Source organism: Salminus brasiliensis, chromosome 9 (genome assembly GCF_030463535.1).
Source record: "Salminus brasiliensis chromosome 9, fSalBra1.hap2, whole genome shotgun sequence".
In the NCBI taxonomy this organism is placed as follows: domain Eukaryota; kingdom Metazoa; phylum Chordata; class Actinopteri; order Characiformes; family Bryconidae; genus Salminus; species Salminus brasiliensis.
This window is the reverse complement of record NC_132886.1, coordinates 2,441,274-2,457,370: the sequence shown is the minus strand read 5'-3', so window position 1 is coordinate 2,457,370 and position 16,097 is coordinate 2,441,274.

Below are 16,097 nucleotides of genomic sequence, written 5' to 3'. Positions count from 1 at the left end.
AAGGTGGTGAGACTAAATTTTACATTTAAGGTTGCCAAACGTCATTCTGTAATGTCTTCTTCTTATTATTTATTACTTATTATTATCACTTATTATTCAGAGATCTTTAAAAGGCTGGTGATTGGTTGAGGTAAAGGTGATGTAGCTGAAATTACGACTCTGTGAGTTCAACAATATAATATAATGTATTATAATATCATAAAGCAAACACATCGGGCCCTATTTTGGCAAGCCCTCTTTAGGCAAGCCGTCAGCTGTGCACCATGCAGCTTGATTTAGGGGGCGTGTCGGTGTGTCTTTGCTATGGTAACGATGGGAAAATTTCGCCTTGCTTGGCTCGAAACGCTACAAAGTCACGTACTGAGTCTCTTAATGAATCAGGGGTGTGTTTTATTTTTGGGCGTAACGGGAGGTAATAAACCAATCAGTGTGTCGCTCGCCATCCCTTTAAGAGCCAGCTGCGGTCAGACTGACTTTGGCGGGTTGCTATATCAGTGGTGTAAAGCATGGGGGGGGGGTTGGTGTTGGGGGGTGAACTAGCATCGGGCTGCAAAAACAGAAAACTGCTCTGTGGTTGGCTTTGAGGCCCACTGTGGGGGGAGTAGGAATAAGTGAGTGTGTGTGTGTGTGTGTGTGTGTGTGTGTGTGTGTGTGTGTGTGTGTGTGTGTGTCTTCAGCAGGTATTTCAGAGAATGAGAGCCGGTTGTGGTCAATTGTGATGTCTTTGTGTGTGTGTGTGTGTGTGTGTGTGTGTGATATACTGGGGATGCTAGCTCAGAGCTGAGACTGAGCTGGGCAGTACAGGATGCAGCCTGGGTCTGTCCTGCTGTTGGGGGTGTTTATTACCTGCTCCTGGTACTGTGGTAAGTCCAGCAACATACATCTACCACACACACACACACACACACACACACACACACACACACACACTCACTTCTGACCATCTAATCTCAAACTACTACTCTAATTCTGTTGTTTACAGTTTATGCAGTGTACTGCATAATCGATAATCGGAATATGCTGCAGAAATACTAGTCTGATGATTAGTAATATTAGTAATAATAATAGTCAATAATAACAGTGGCTTGTTAAAAACAGGCTCGGACCCGGACAGTAGCTTTGTCGGTTTCTTACATAGCATACTTTTTTAAAGAGCAGCAATACAGCTCTGGGTTTCTATGTGACACAACATGAATAATAATAATAATAATAATAATAACAATAAACAATTATAATTATTATAAAAAAAACAATAATAATAATAATACAAATAGAGGCCATGCATCTCAAAGTACTTGAAATTAAATGAGAAAGTTGAGTTATTTCACTTTTAATAGAACTTGATATAAAAAGATTTAATTTCAGGTATTTTCAGGTTTCTATTGATCCATTCATCAACTTCTGATACAGTATAAAGAACAACTGCCAGATTCACATTATGGAGAAAAGCAAAGTGTCATCGACTAGTCTGATTATTAGTAATATTAGTAATAATAACAGCAATAACAGTCAATACAGTTGTCTTTGGCTCGCTCAGAACAGGCTCGAACCCGGATCTCCGTGAAGCTGCTTTGTAACAGCATTCTTAAAAAAAAGAGCTGTATAAATACATTTAAACATAAATATTAATAATAGTAGTATTAATAATAGCAATAACTATAATATTAGTATTAATAAAAGAAATAATTATAATATTAGTATTAATAATAGCAATAACTATAATATTAGTATTAATAAAAGAAATAATTATAATATTAGTATTAATAATAGCAATAACTATAATATTAGTATTAATAAAAGAAATTATTATAATATTAGTATTAATAATAGCAATAATTGCAATATTAGGGGTGGTACACTGGTATGGTTTGACTCGGGTTGACCTGGTTAGATATCAGTGGAGGTTAATGAAGCTGCTACACAGGGTTCTTAGATCAGTGCCATAGAAGAATCATTGGTTCCTTAAAGAACCGTGTCTGTAATGGATAAGTGTGAGGGTGAAGACGTGGTTGCTCTACAGCATCAATCAAACAGCCCTTTGTAGCAGCTTCATTATTTGGGGTGTATCTGCTGGGCCTGGTTTGGGTATGTTCTGTCCTCATGTCTGATATTAATACACCTCCTGTTCCTCTCTAGACTCCAGTGCGGACTTTTCCGTCATCCAGACTCCTTCCAGGCTCTCGGTGAAGGAAGGGCAGGCTGTTAGCCTCCAGTGCTGCTGGAGTAAAAACATAACTGATGTGAAAGTGAAGTGGTATAAAGACAACTACCTCATTCAACCCAACCAGACTCATGAACGCTTTCGTAGTGAAGCCCTGAATACGACCTGTGCAGTGTTCTCTATCAGACACTCCTGCACTAATGATACAGGGCTGTACATCTGTGGAGTTACACAAGACATTCCCAGACTGGTTACTGTGGAAGGGAGTGGGACGACTGTGAGCCTGGAGGAGGGAAGGGGTGAGTTTCAGACTCATAATACTGTGAGTAGCAGAAGCAGATTCTCTAGTGTTTAGTGGTGGTAGAGCAGGTGTGGGCTCTGATGTTTGCTGCATTTGGCCGTGTAGTTAACAGTCTTCTTTAAAAGCTCAGTTTCAGCTCTTCTGGTATAAAGGAGGTATTCCAGGTCGTGGCTGTATCGGTTCCTTACAAAGCATCATTTCTTATAGAGCAGCAACACAGCTCTGGGTTTCTGTGTGACACAACATGAATAATAATAATAATAATAATAATAATACAAATAGATGGACATGCATCTCAAAGTACTTCTAATTAAATGAGAAAGTTGAGTTATTTTACTTTTAACGAAAGTCGATATGAAAAGATTTAATTTCAGGTAATTTTGGAGCATTTCTACTGGTCCATTCATCAGAAAAAGGAGATACAAGGTTTTGCGTGACAGTACTATATATATATATATATATATATATATATATATATATATATATATATATATATGCGAAGTTATATAAATAATAAATACAGAAATTACCATAAATTATTAAATATTATTAAATAATTGCTTATAATTCTAACTGTTAATGATATTATTAGTAGGTGAAGTAACAAATGTAGTTGTTAAAAATAATATGATGTGATGTGTTTATTAATAAAAAAATAAAAAAATAAACAAATTCTTGTTTTGGAGAATTTGTATTGGTCCATTGATCATGAAATTCTGCTGAATATATAAAAAACAACAACAGCCAGATTCATTTATTATATATATTTACTTTTATTATTATCATTATTGTTTTTATTGTATTATTTTTAGTAGTACTAGTAACAAAACCAGTTGTTTTATTGTTATTGTTATTGGTATTATTATTATTAATAATAATAGGTGGTTTAAAATAAATGAATGAATAAATAAATACAGAAATATGTTTCTGCTAAAGTGGGTGAATTATAAAGAGATCTACAGTTAGATCATGACAGGTAGATAAAGTAACTACTGTAATACAGTTTCCTTTCAATCATATTTTTAAAATACTGTTTTTACTTTGAACTTTAGTGACTCCAATAATTACTTTGCAATAAATACTTTATGTTCAAATCAGCTACAAAGGCTAAAATCTTAATGCATTATTAGTATGAAAATACATAATATAATTAAAAGTTAATGATCTTATTATTCATTTTATATTATTAAATTAATGACGTTAACGTCTGTCTGTCCTTTGTCAAATGTCCTTATCTAACATGAGAGCGGTCCTGATGTGCACAATTGTCCAAACCTAGCCATTAAATTACTTCCTCTGCTACAGAGCCACTGTAAGCGGTTTAACCAGTGACTTATGTCTTAAAAAAGGATTTAAGATTTGCTTAATCTTGTCTTTGGTATTTTTAAGCATTTTAAGGTTTAAAGTTTTATTTAAATTTTTAGTTTTGGTTAAGTTTAAAGTGTTACATTTTAGTTAAAATTTTAGTTTTATTTTAGTTTTAAGTTTTCATTTTGAAGTTTTAAGTTTAAGTTTTAAGTTTTACATTTTAAGTTTGAATTATTCACTTAAAGTTTTAAAGTTTTAGTTTTTAGTTTAAATGTTTTTCGTTTTAAGTTTTGAATTTGAATTTTTATGTTTTAAAGTTTTAAGGTTTTACAGTTTCATTTAAAATTTTTAGTTTTAAGTTTTAAAGTTGTAGTCTTAATTTTTAGTTTTATGTTTTAGACTTTTAAAATAAAATTAGCCACTTACCTTTCAGATTAAAAATAGGTTTGTTCTAAAACATTTTTATAAATGTCTGCAAAAACATGTACCATGTCTGTTATCCTTCACACCTCCTCCCCCCTCTATGGCTGGTAATGGTAGGTCTGATTAGTATCAGTAACCAGTTCTTGCTCTGTTCTCGCTCTGTTCTCAGGCCTAAAAAGCTCCACTGCAGCTCTAGAAGAAGCTCAGAACTTAAGTAGCTTTTGAGCTTTTAATTTTAAAGACTTCAATTTCACTACAACAATCTTTACTGGAGAATAGGGTTGGAATACTTTACACATCTTTGATAATAATGTAATTATGAAAAATATAATATAAAAAACAACTCAAGGAAAAGTTGTTGTTTTCTCTGTCTGTCAGAGTTTCCTTCAGTTACCACAGAGCCTTTTGATGGTGTAGGGCTTTTTATTTGCCTCATTATTTTTAAGCTTGGGCAGTTTGCCACTTACTTTTGTGCCATTTTGACCAGTGATGTATTTCTTTGTTATTTCAGTCAGTGTTCCCTGGTTCAATTTGCTGAAGTTTTCATTTTTTTAAGTTTTAAGTTTTATGTTTTAAAGTTTTAAAGTTTAAAAATTTTAAAGTTTTATTTTTAATTTTTAGTTTTAAGTTTTTAAGTTTTAAGTTTTAAGTTTTAAGTTTTTAAGTTTTAAGTTTTAAGTTTTAAGTTTTAAAGTTTTATATTTCATTTTTAGTTTTAAGTTTTGAAGTTTTAGTCATAACCTTTAGTTTTAAGTTTTTAATTTTTTTTATAAAGTTAGCCACTTACAGGCCTTTGTAAAGTTATACATTTCTAAAGATACTTTTATGTTCTTTGTCATTTAAAGTGTATTGACACACCTTCCTCTAGAATGCTTTGTAGAAATGTGATTTCTAGCTCCACACTAAAGTTAGCACATGTTATCTGTCCTGAATTGTTATAAATATTTGTAAACCCACTGCACAGATGAGCGCAATTGCCCAATGTGGCCAGTGGGAGGCCTTAGTGCACTAAGGCCTTGACTCAAATGGAAAGTTATACATCCTATTTTAAAGAGCTGGCTTAATTATTTATTTCATTTATAAGGTTCTTTAAGTGATGCCATCAGTCTCCAACCCTGCTCCCGGAGAGCTACCTTCCCACAAACTGTGGAACCAGCCTTAATCCGGTCAACCTGATCCAAATAAGTACTGTCTTCAGAAGACATCGTTCTCTTAGATTTAGATTGGAGTTAAAACTGTAGGAAAGGAGCTCTCCAGGGGAAGAATTGGAGGCCACTGCCAGAGAAGAACCACCTTTGGTCCCATACAGAACCATGTTTGTAATGGAAATGTGCGAACAGTGTGAACAGTTGAGAGTTACATTATTCTTATTACATTATTACATCATTATTAGTATATTTATTTATTTTAAACAGAGCCATCCACAACATCAAAAGATGAGAGATCTCATAAACCAGTTGGTTCTGAAGGTAAGCCATTATTTCTAAAGTATTTGGATTTAGAGTATTTGGAAGTACAGGAACTGAAGCACTAACACAATGGATACCTTTTTTTAAGACCTTTAAAAATGAAGGGTTATGGTTGCTGTCATCAATACATTTACATTAACTGCGCTCTTACACAAGCACTCTTATAGATGTAGAGTGGGGGACACGGCTAAGCCCTCTTAACATCCTGCTAGTGATCATGATGGGCTACAGCTGGTAGCTTGACTGTGCCACATAAAAAGGGTCTGACTGACTGCACTCATTGTATTGACCAATACTTCAACACATCCAATGGGAAAGTCCTTAGAGCTCATAGCAGATCTGATATTGATGATTATAGATTTACACTAGTCTGGAACATCTCCTGGAGCTGTTTCTAAACAACTGCACATGCCAAGACCATCAGTTCAAATGATTATACATCCAGTCCAGTAAGTTATTAAGGAGTGTAGCCATGATGTCAAATTCTGGAAGAAGACCTAAACTACCACCCTCGGGTAAAAAGAAGCTCTTTTAGAGGGTCAGGAACAACCCACGTTTATGCATGAAGACCAGAACCAGCCTGTTCTGCAACAGCTTCTTCCCCCAGACCATCAGGATGCTGAGCAGCCAGTAGCAGTGCATCACTTTGTTGCCCATTACACACATTATAGTCACAGCACACCCTTACAGACATTATTTGTAAATTAACAAGCCAATTGTTATTTTAAGTATTATGCTAATAACAAATTACATTTATTGTTTATTTTACAGAAGAAATAATATTAATTCTACTAATATTTTCTTCGCTTTTTAAATGTTTTTTTAATAAAACATAAAATGACTTAATTGTTGTAATTGTTAGTTGTAATTAAACATGTAGTAATTAAACATGCAGATAAAAATATAAAGGTAATTATAATATATAGTAAAATTATAAGTTTGAGTTGAATGTACTTAGAACAACAGAAATATAATATTTTATAATAACTCATAAAGTCGTAATATTTTAATTGAATCTTAAACAACATTAAGAAAAGTGGTATTTCTTCAGTCCTTAAATTCCCTAATTGGCTGAACACTAATTTAATCATTTCTGAAGCTCCATGTGACTCCAGTCAGCTGTGCTGTTTTACTAATATGCACTGACCTGACTGATTCTTTGTGCAGTACAGCCTCTGAGTTAAACCTGCATCTCTCCCATTGGCTTCTGGCACCATCTATTTGCATACAGGGTGTGTGCTCCAAGCCCCATCTGTGTGTTGTCATTTCCCAAGGGCTACATTATCTTGGGTATCTTTGGGGTATCCAGCCTCAGTGTTGGAGCAGGAGCAAGAGCAAGTCACCATTCCTGTATGTGGCAGTGTGCCAGCCTTCACTCTCGGGCAGTCACAGAGTTACTCTGTCAGTGTTTGGTAGGCGATTGATCACCTTTACACCTGAGTTGACGGGACGTGACAAGACACCTGCTGAAGACCTCTGGTCTGTGTTGGTGGTCTCACCAGCCTGATCACAGTAGCACCTGTATGCATATTTCTGCTCTTAAATAGAAAGGTGCTTCAGAAGGTTCTTTGAGAGATGTCATAGAACAAGTGGTCAAATGGTCTCCAACCCTAGTCCTGGAGAGCTCCCTTCCCACAGACTGTGTGTAAGGCCCTTGTTTTTTGGCTTTCCCCGGGGCAATCCAAGGACCCATATAAGGAGCCAGGATTCCAGGAGGACTTCCCTCGTTAGAGGACCTCCTGCCATCAGGAAGAAGGTACCGCAGCATCCTGTCCAACATGACCAGACTCTGCAATAGCTTCTTCCCCCAAGCCATCAGACTTCTTAACTCCAGAGACTGAACCCAGACAATATAGGAAGCATTTTGCACTAATAACATTACTACCTCACTGGACTCAATATTTATTACACACTGCATAATTTGCACACTACCCCCAATTATTTATTATTCTCTGTCTGTACTGTGTTGTGTTGTCTGTCCGCACTTGTATTGTGTTGCACTTGTGTCTTGTATGCACTGTGTCTATGTTGCACCATGGTCCTGGAGGAACGTTGTTTCGTTTCACTGTGTACTCTGTATGTAGCTGAAATGACAATAAAACCCACTTGACTTGACTTGACATGCAAGACTCAGTCAGCACCATGAATTAGCTCTGTTACAGCCTCTGTATCACTGCATTTCATAGTCTGCTCAGAGGAAAAGCACTCTAGACTTGGTGTTTCCTGTCCTGTCTCATTAGTGGTAACCTTGACCTTTTGTTTTGCCTCTTGGGTTTTTTGTTTGTCTTGCCTTAGGGAATGTCTCCCTGTTTTGCCGAAGCTCTGCTTTGTGTTTTGGTTTTCCCTTTGTTCCCTCCTGAGCTCGGCTCAGTTGACTTAGTTGTTTTTTCCTTCCCCTTTATGTTCCGATGTTTTGCCCTTTTGTCCCGCTCAGCTTCCTCCCAGTCCCAGGTGTTTGCTTTGCCATTTTACACTTTGCTTTCCAGTTCTGTCCCTCAGTTTGCTGCAGCTCTGTTTATCTTCTCTTTGGTTGTTTCTTGTTACCTTTTGTTACCGTTACTGTTATTAAAGTCTTGCATCGTCCATCCCTGCAAGTGTTTCCCTGTTTTCACTGCCACGCCTGACCTGGCATGACACTGTGGAACCAACCTTTTTCTGGTCAATGTGATTCAACTGATTATTGTCTTCAGAAATCCTTGGTTGGCTTAGATTTAGAACTGTAGAAAAGCAGCTCTCCAGGAGAAGAATTAGAGACCACTGCAATAGAAGAACCACTTTTGGTTCCACACAGAACCATGTTTGTAATGAGTGTGAACATTTTTGTAAATATCTAAAGAACCTTAACTGGATGTAAAGGCCTTTCACTGGTTTGCCTTTCACCAGCTCTTCACAGGTTTTTAAAAGAGTGCATGCTAAAGGTTTATTCCTTTATTTGTCTTTTTTACAGGCGATGAAGATCCAGACACTTTGTCAGATGAGTCGGTCAGCTACGTCATCCGGTGCCTGCCCTTCATCACTCTGCTTTTAGTGGTGTATTATCTAAACAGAGACCCCAAAAAGAGCAAACAGCCAAAAGCAAGTGAGTCTCTACCTCAGGAAAATACATGCAAACAACATTGCATACACATCCGCAGAGCAGGCTAGAAAAAGTAAGTGATGCATCTAGAAGTTGCTGGATTTCTACACTAATCACTAATACAAATGTGGTCTGGTTGCTATCCAGGTCAAAATGACAAACAAATACAATCTGACTAAACTAATAACACACACAGCATTGGTACTGTTCATGCCTTTCTATTGAGCACACTAAGTAAACACCTTCAGTGCAGGCTAGAAAAAGTAAGTGAACCCTTGAGTTTAGTGACCTGATTTAGCTTTAGCAGCATCACCTACACCAAACATTTCCTACAGCTGCAGGAGGTATTTTGGACCATTCAGATTTGCAGATGTCTTTTAATTCACCCTTGTTAGGTCACACCACAGCATCTCGGCAGGGTTAAGGTCAGGACTTACTTGCATGCTTTGGGTCATTGTCTGGTTGCATCACCCAGCATCTCTCAATGTGCACCTTTGAATTCAATGTTCTGTGATCACAATGTGTCCAGGCCCTAAGGCAGCAAAGCATCCCAAACAATGATGCCTTCTCCACCATGCTTCACAGCTGGCATGAGGTTTTGGTATTGGTGTGCAGTGTTGGATTTTAGACTTCAGGTTTGCTCACAAAGAAAGCCTTCACCAGATTCATTCATACACAAAACAAAAACAGCTCTCATGATGCTTAAAACTGAATGACAACAGAAACATCATTAATGAATAATTATAATAATTGATTAATGAATAATTAATTTAATGTGTACCAGTGGTAGATGTTTAACAAGTGATCTGTGAAACCAGTTGCTGTGTCTCTGTTTGTAAGGAAGACGGAATATCCTCAACCCAGAAGAGCAGGAGAGAGTGCTGGAAGAGGGGGATGAAGAACCAGAAGATGAACTAGAGCTAGAAGAGTGGGATGAAGAACCAGAAGAAGAACTAGAGCTGGACGAGTGGGATGAAGAACCAGAAGAAGAACTAGAGCTGGAAGAGGAGAACGAAGAACAAGGACAAGACCGAGAGCTGGAAGAGGGGGGTGAAGAACCAGGACAGGAATGAGAACTGCAAGAGGGAGGAGAGGAACCAGGACAAGAACCAGAGCTGGAAGAGGAGAACGAAGAACAAGTACAAGAATGAAAACTGTGAGAGGGAGGAGAGGAACCAGGACAAGAACTAGAGCTGGAAGAGGGGGTGAGGGAACCAGGACAAGAAGAGGGGGGTGAGGGAACCAGGACAAGAATTAGAGCTGGAAGAGGGGGGGGGGGTGAGGGAACCAGGACAAGAACCAGAGCTGGAAGAGGGGGGTGAGGGAACCAGGACAAGAATTAGAGCTGGAAGAGGGGGGGGGGTGAGGGAACCAGGACAAGAACCGGAGCTGGAAGAGGGGGATGAAGAACCAGGACAAAAATGAGAACTGTGAGAGGGAGTAGAGGAACCAGGACAAGGTACCAGAGCTAGAAGAGGGCAGTAAGGAACTAAGACAAGAACCAGAGCTAGAAGAGGGGGATGAAGAACCAAGACATGAACCAGAGCTAGAAGAGAGGGGAGAAGAACCAGCTAGAACAGGTGGGTGAGAAACCAGGGAAACAACAAGATCAGAAATAGGGGGATGAGGAACAAGGACAATATTGAGAACTGGAAAAGGGGGGTAAAGAACCATGACAAGAACCAGAGCTGGAAGAAGGGGATGAAGAACCAGGACAAGAACTAGAGCTGGAAGAAGGGGTGAAGAACCAGGACAAGAACCAGAGCTGGAAGAAGGGGATGAAGAACCAGGACAAGAACTAGAGCTGGAAGAAGGGGTGAAGAACCAGGACAAGAACCAGAGCTGGAAGAAGGGGGGTGAAGAACCAGGACAAGAACAAGAGCTGGAAGAGAGGGGATAAAGAACCAAGACAAGAACTAGAGCCGGAAGAGGGGAATGAAGAACCAGCTAGAACAGGTGAGTGAGAAACCAGGGAAACAACAAGATCAGAAAGAGGGGGATGAGGAACCAGGACAAGAATGAGAACTGGACGTTAGGGGCGAAGAACCAGGACAAGAACTAGATCAGATAGAGGTGGATGAGAACCAGGAGAAGACTGGACATCAGACAAACCTGGTGAAAGGAAAGTAGCTGATGACTGTATGAGGGATTAAGGTGAAACTGTATCTCTGCTGAATGATTGAGCAAATAATCAATAAACCGATCTATTTGCTCTGCACAATTTAGTGTTTCCTGCTTTACACTCAGGTGTGATAACACAGCGAAGACACAAGCTACCCGAGACTACGTTTATCCCAGGTTATCATAACCCACTGGGAACCCACTGCATAGATGAGCGCAATAGCCCAAAGTGGCCAATGGGGGGCCCTAGTGCACTAACACTAACAGAACATCAGCATACAGGCCTTTACAGTGACCTGTTAACATGAAAACACCCTATTGTTTAAGAGATGATTTACTAGTTTTGAAATCTGAATTATTATAATAATAATTATTATTACATTATTTATTTATTTTAATCACAGTCAAATCTTGTACCTCTCAGAAGTCCCAGGTTAGTAGTGGACTTTAGCGTTATTGTCATTATACTAATACAGAGTTGTACTAATACAGGCAGTTCAAAGAAATCTGTGAAATATTGTCACTGAATGCAATCAAATCCTCACAGTGATGCTGTGCTGTGAGAAACTATGAATGAGCAGGTGTCCCAATACTTTTGTCCTTTGTACCGGCTTTCTAGTTAAGTTCTGCGTGGTTCAACACCTGACTGATATTGACCTGACTGCCCTGACCTATCTAGAACCTCCAGAAGTACTAGAGTGAAATTTGTGCTCATTAAACTGGCCCCTCCCACCGGACATCAGACTGTGATTGGTTGATTGATGTTGGTAGAGTATCTGACAGCCTTCAGTTTAAGAGCTGGTTTAGCTGTACCTGCTCAAACACAATCCTGATTGGATCATTTCAGTACAACCATCATTTTATGGACTATTAATAATAATTTGTTAATAATTCCCAGATTATGATAATAATTAGATGATCTGAGGGTCTAGGAGGTCCTGAAGGTTCCTCACAGGTAACTTGATGGTAACTGGTCCAGGTTCAGGGCTTCTGTGATCGCCTGGCTGAAAGTCTGAGGTGATTACAGAGCTTCAACTTCACACTGCTAAGGTCAGCATTTCTTTTTGAGTCTGTGTGTGTATATGTGTGTGTGTGTGTGTGTGTGTGTGTGTGTGTGTGTGTGTGTGTGTACCTACGTAATTCCTCCTCAGCCTGTGTGTGTGAGTGTGAACGGAAGGAGGCCCAGTGGTTGACAAGTTCTCAGTATCAGCCTAGAAAGGTGGAGTCAAAGTGAGGCAGGGTGTTAAGTGTGTGTGTGTGTGTGTGTGTGTGTGTGTGTGTGTGTGTGTGTGTGTGAAGCTGAAGCTTCACTCTGTTAGATCAGAGTATGTCGGGCGATCAGAGATGCAGCCTCTCTCTCTTTTGCTAAGCGGCCTCTTCATTTCCTCCCTCTGTTCTACCTCGGGTAAGTCCAATCACACACACACACACACACAGATGTGCACCATCTCCGATATATCAAATATCCAGTGTCCGCCCCGAGCTGAAACCAGCTCAGAACAAACACAACCACCACACCAACTCTCAGACTATACAGAAAACAGCCCTGAGCAAAAGTTTGGGCAACCCTGGGTAGATTACATGGATTCTTACCAGTGCAGATTTCGGTGGATAGGGTGGGACATGTCCCCATCACTTTTGGGGACGGTTTATTATCATTATGTTGTTTCCCATTTAGAATATATTTAAAATATTTACAGTAATGTTTAGAATATAGAAAGAACTCTGGTGACAGACGACCCAAAAAATGTTGTTTTTTAAATGATTAAACTGCAGAAACAAATTGCTAAAAAGTCAAAATTATTTTGCGTTTTTCACTTTTTCACTCCATCAAGTAAATCTGGCTGTTGTTCTTTACATTATATCAGAATTTCATGAGTAATGGACCAATAGAAATGCAACAAAATGACTGAATGATAAAATATTTTACATTGACTTCCATTGAAGTGTAAGAAGGTTTTTTCCTGCTCCTCTAAAGCTGCAGTTTGAAGCTACAATTTTCCTGACAGTGATGAAATCTATGACATTTTTGCTGTGAGAGTTTGTGAGAATATGGTGATTCTTCTTCACCTAATTGTATGTATAAATTGGTAGTGTAAGTGTAAATGAGTGAGTCACATCCTCTGCAGAGACACACTTCTACACATTTTAATACCCAAAAACTTATTACAGATACACAAAAATAAAACATACAGTCCAAACATGAATCAGCCGGTTCGATTTATAAACTGAAACTACGCCCACATTAAATACATTTATTTTTTGCCAAAATAAAAAAGTAGAAAACCAGATTACATAAAATGGACAAAATTCATGAAATAAATCTATTTATTTACAAAGAAAATTTCATTTCAAACAAATGACCTCACTGAAATTCTTCCTTTCTATTACACTGATCACTGAATTTAATTTCTATGTTCATACTTTTATTTTTTGTTGTTGAACGGAAATGCGTGCAATGACTGCTTTAAGTTTTCGGATTCTAAGTGTGCAAAAGAAATGGCACATTAAATCTAAAAAGTCTTATTTTGTTTTATTTTGTCACAATCTGTTCAATTCAGTAAACATGTAGAAATTAAGTCTGAACTGCATAATTTGCAGAAAATGTTATATTTTAGTTTCCTTAATCTTCAATCTTTTACACTTAACACATGAACAGCGTGTTATTTCAACATTTTGCTGGCTAATTTAACTAGGGAAGATCTTTTTCAGGGGATTGACTGTGAAAACTGGAGAGTCTGAGATCCCTGATTAAGGGTTTGAAGGGTTCTGTAAATGTTTTATGGGTGATTCTCATTAAGGCAGCTGTGAAAGTAGACTACTAGAGTTCAGTATTTCTCCAACCACACTGAAATACACTGCACCAGTTCTTCAGTACTTAATAAATTCTGAGTTTGAACAGTTCTGACTGGGTAAGGTAATCATATCTCCAAAATTATGACCTTACAGGAGAAAGCAAAGTCATGTTGTTCCACACAGATCTTTATCTGTTCAATTCTGTTTTCATTATTGTTTGTTTTTAATGTCTTTGTTTGGTCTCTGCTGGTCTGTATATTAGAAAATAACAACTCTTCCATACAGGTTATATGTTGAGTTTGTTTTTAAAATTGATTATTAGAGATCTCATGGCACTTAGTAGTCTTTCTAGTAGTTTTTTTGTCCAATCAATCAATGTTTAATCAATGTTTAATTCGCTTTTCATAATTAAGTAATTAAATTAATCTATATATTTTTTTCTCTACATTAAAATATTTTCTTTAGTCCTGTCCTCATGTCTGATATTAATACACCTCCTGTTCCTCTCTAGACTCCAGTGCAGACTTTTCCGTCATCCAGACTCCTTCCAGGCTCTCGGTGAAGGAAGGGCAGGCTGTTAGCCTCCAGTGCTGCTGGAGTAAAAACATATCTGGTGTGAAAGTGAAGTGGTATAAAGACAACTACCTCATTCAACCCAACCAGACTGATGAACGCTTTCGTAGTGAAGCCCTGAATACGACCTGTGCAGTGTTCTCCATCAGACACTCCTGCACTAATGATACAGGGCTGTACATCTGTGGAGTTACACAAGACATTCCCAGACTGGTTACTGTGGAAGGGAGTGGGACGACTGTGAGCCTGGAGGAGGGAGGAGGTGAGTTTCAGTTTCTAATGCTTTATTTTCCAGCCCTGCTTTTGGGCATGAAACTGTTCCCCTGTTCTAACACTCCTGCTTCAACTCCTTATTATTAAAATGGTCATTTTCTCAAAAATCCCGTAACAGAAAGTTTCTGTGCCAATTAACGGGTCCTTTCTAAAACATTTACATCATATGAGTCTGTACGTCTAACTTTGAAACCAGTAATGGCACTGCTCATAGAACCTTTATCATGCTAGAACTGTCTATAACTGGTTATAACTATCTAGAACTGACTGTAACTGACTATACTTGTGTATAATTAGCCAAAACGGACTATAACTGGCTATAACTATCTAGAACTGTCTATACCTGGTTACCTGATCTATTCTTGTAAAACAGACTATAACTGGATATACTTGTCTATACTTATCTATAACTGGTTATAACTATCTTTAACTGCCTAGAACTAGACACACTTGTCTATAACTATCTCTAACTGGTTATACTTGTCTATACCTATCTATAACAGGTTAGAACTATCTATAACTGACTATAACTATCTATACTTGTCTATAGCTGCCTATAAGTGGTTGTAACTATGTTGAACTGGATAGAACTGGTCATAGCTATCTAGAACTGACTATTACTTTTACTCGCCATAACTGACTATAACTGGTTATAACTGTCCATACCTGACTATAAATGGTTATACACACATGGACAAAATTGTTGGTACCCCTCGGTTAATGAAAGAAAAACCCACAATGGTCACAGAAATAACTTGAATGTGACAAAAGTAATAATAAATAAAACTTAAACAATGAAAGTCAGACAATGCTTTTCAGCCATGCTTCAACAGAATTATTCAAAAAAATAAACTCATGAAATAGGCCTGGACAGAAATGATGGTACCCTTAACTAAACATTTTGTTGCACAACCTTTTGAGGCAATCACTGCAGTCAAACGATTCCTGTAACTGTCAATGAGACTTCTGCACCTCTCAGCAGGTATTTTGGCCTACTCCTCATGAGCAAACTGCTGCAGTTGTCTCAGGTTTGAAGGTTGCCTTTTCCAGACTGCATGTTTCAGCTCCTTCCAAAGATGCTCAATAGGATTTAGGTCAGGGCTCATAGAAGGCCACTTCAGAATAGTCCAAAGTTTTCCTCTTAGCCATTCTTGGGTGTTTTTAGCTGTGTGTTTTGGGTCATCATCCTGTTGCAAGACCCATGACCTGTGACTGAGACCAAGCTTTCTGACACTGGGCAGCATATTTCTCTCTAGAATCCCTTGATAGTCTTGAGATTTCATTGTACCCTGCACAGATTCAAGACACCCTGTGCCAGATGCAGCAAAGCAGCCCCAGAACATCACAGAGCCTCCTCCATGTTTCACAGTAGGGACAGTGTTCTTTTCTTGATACGCTTCATTTTTCCGTCTGTGAACATAGAGCTGATATGCCTTGGCAAAAAGTTCCCTTTTTGTCTCATCTGTCCATAGGACATTCTCCCAGAAACTTTGGGGCTTGTCAACATGTAGTTTTCAACAATGGTGTCCTCCTTCTCCCATGAAGTCCACTTTGGCTCAAATAATGACGGATGGTGCGATCTGACACTGATGTTCC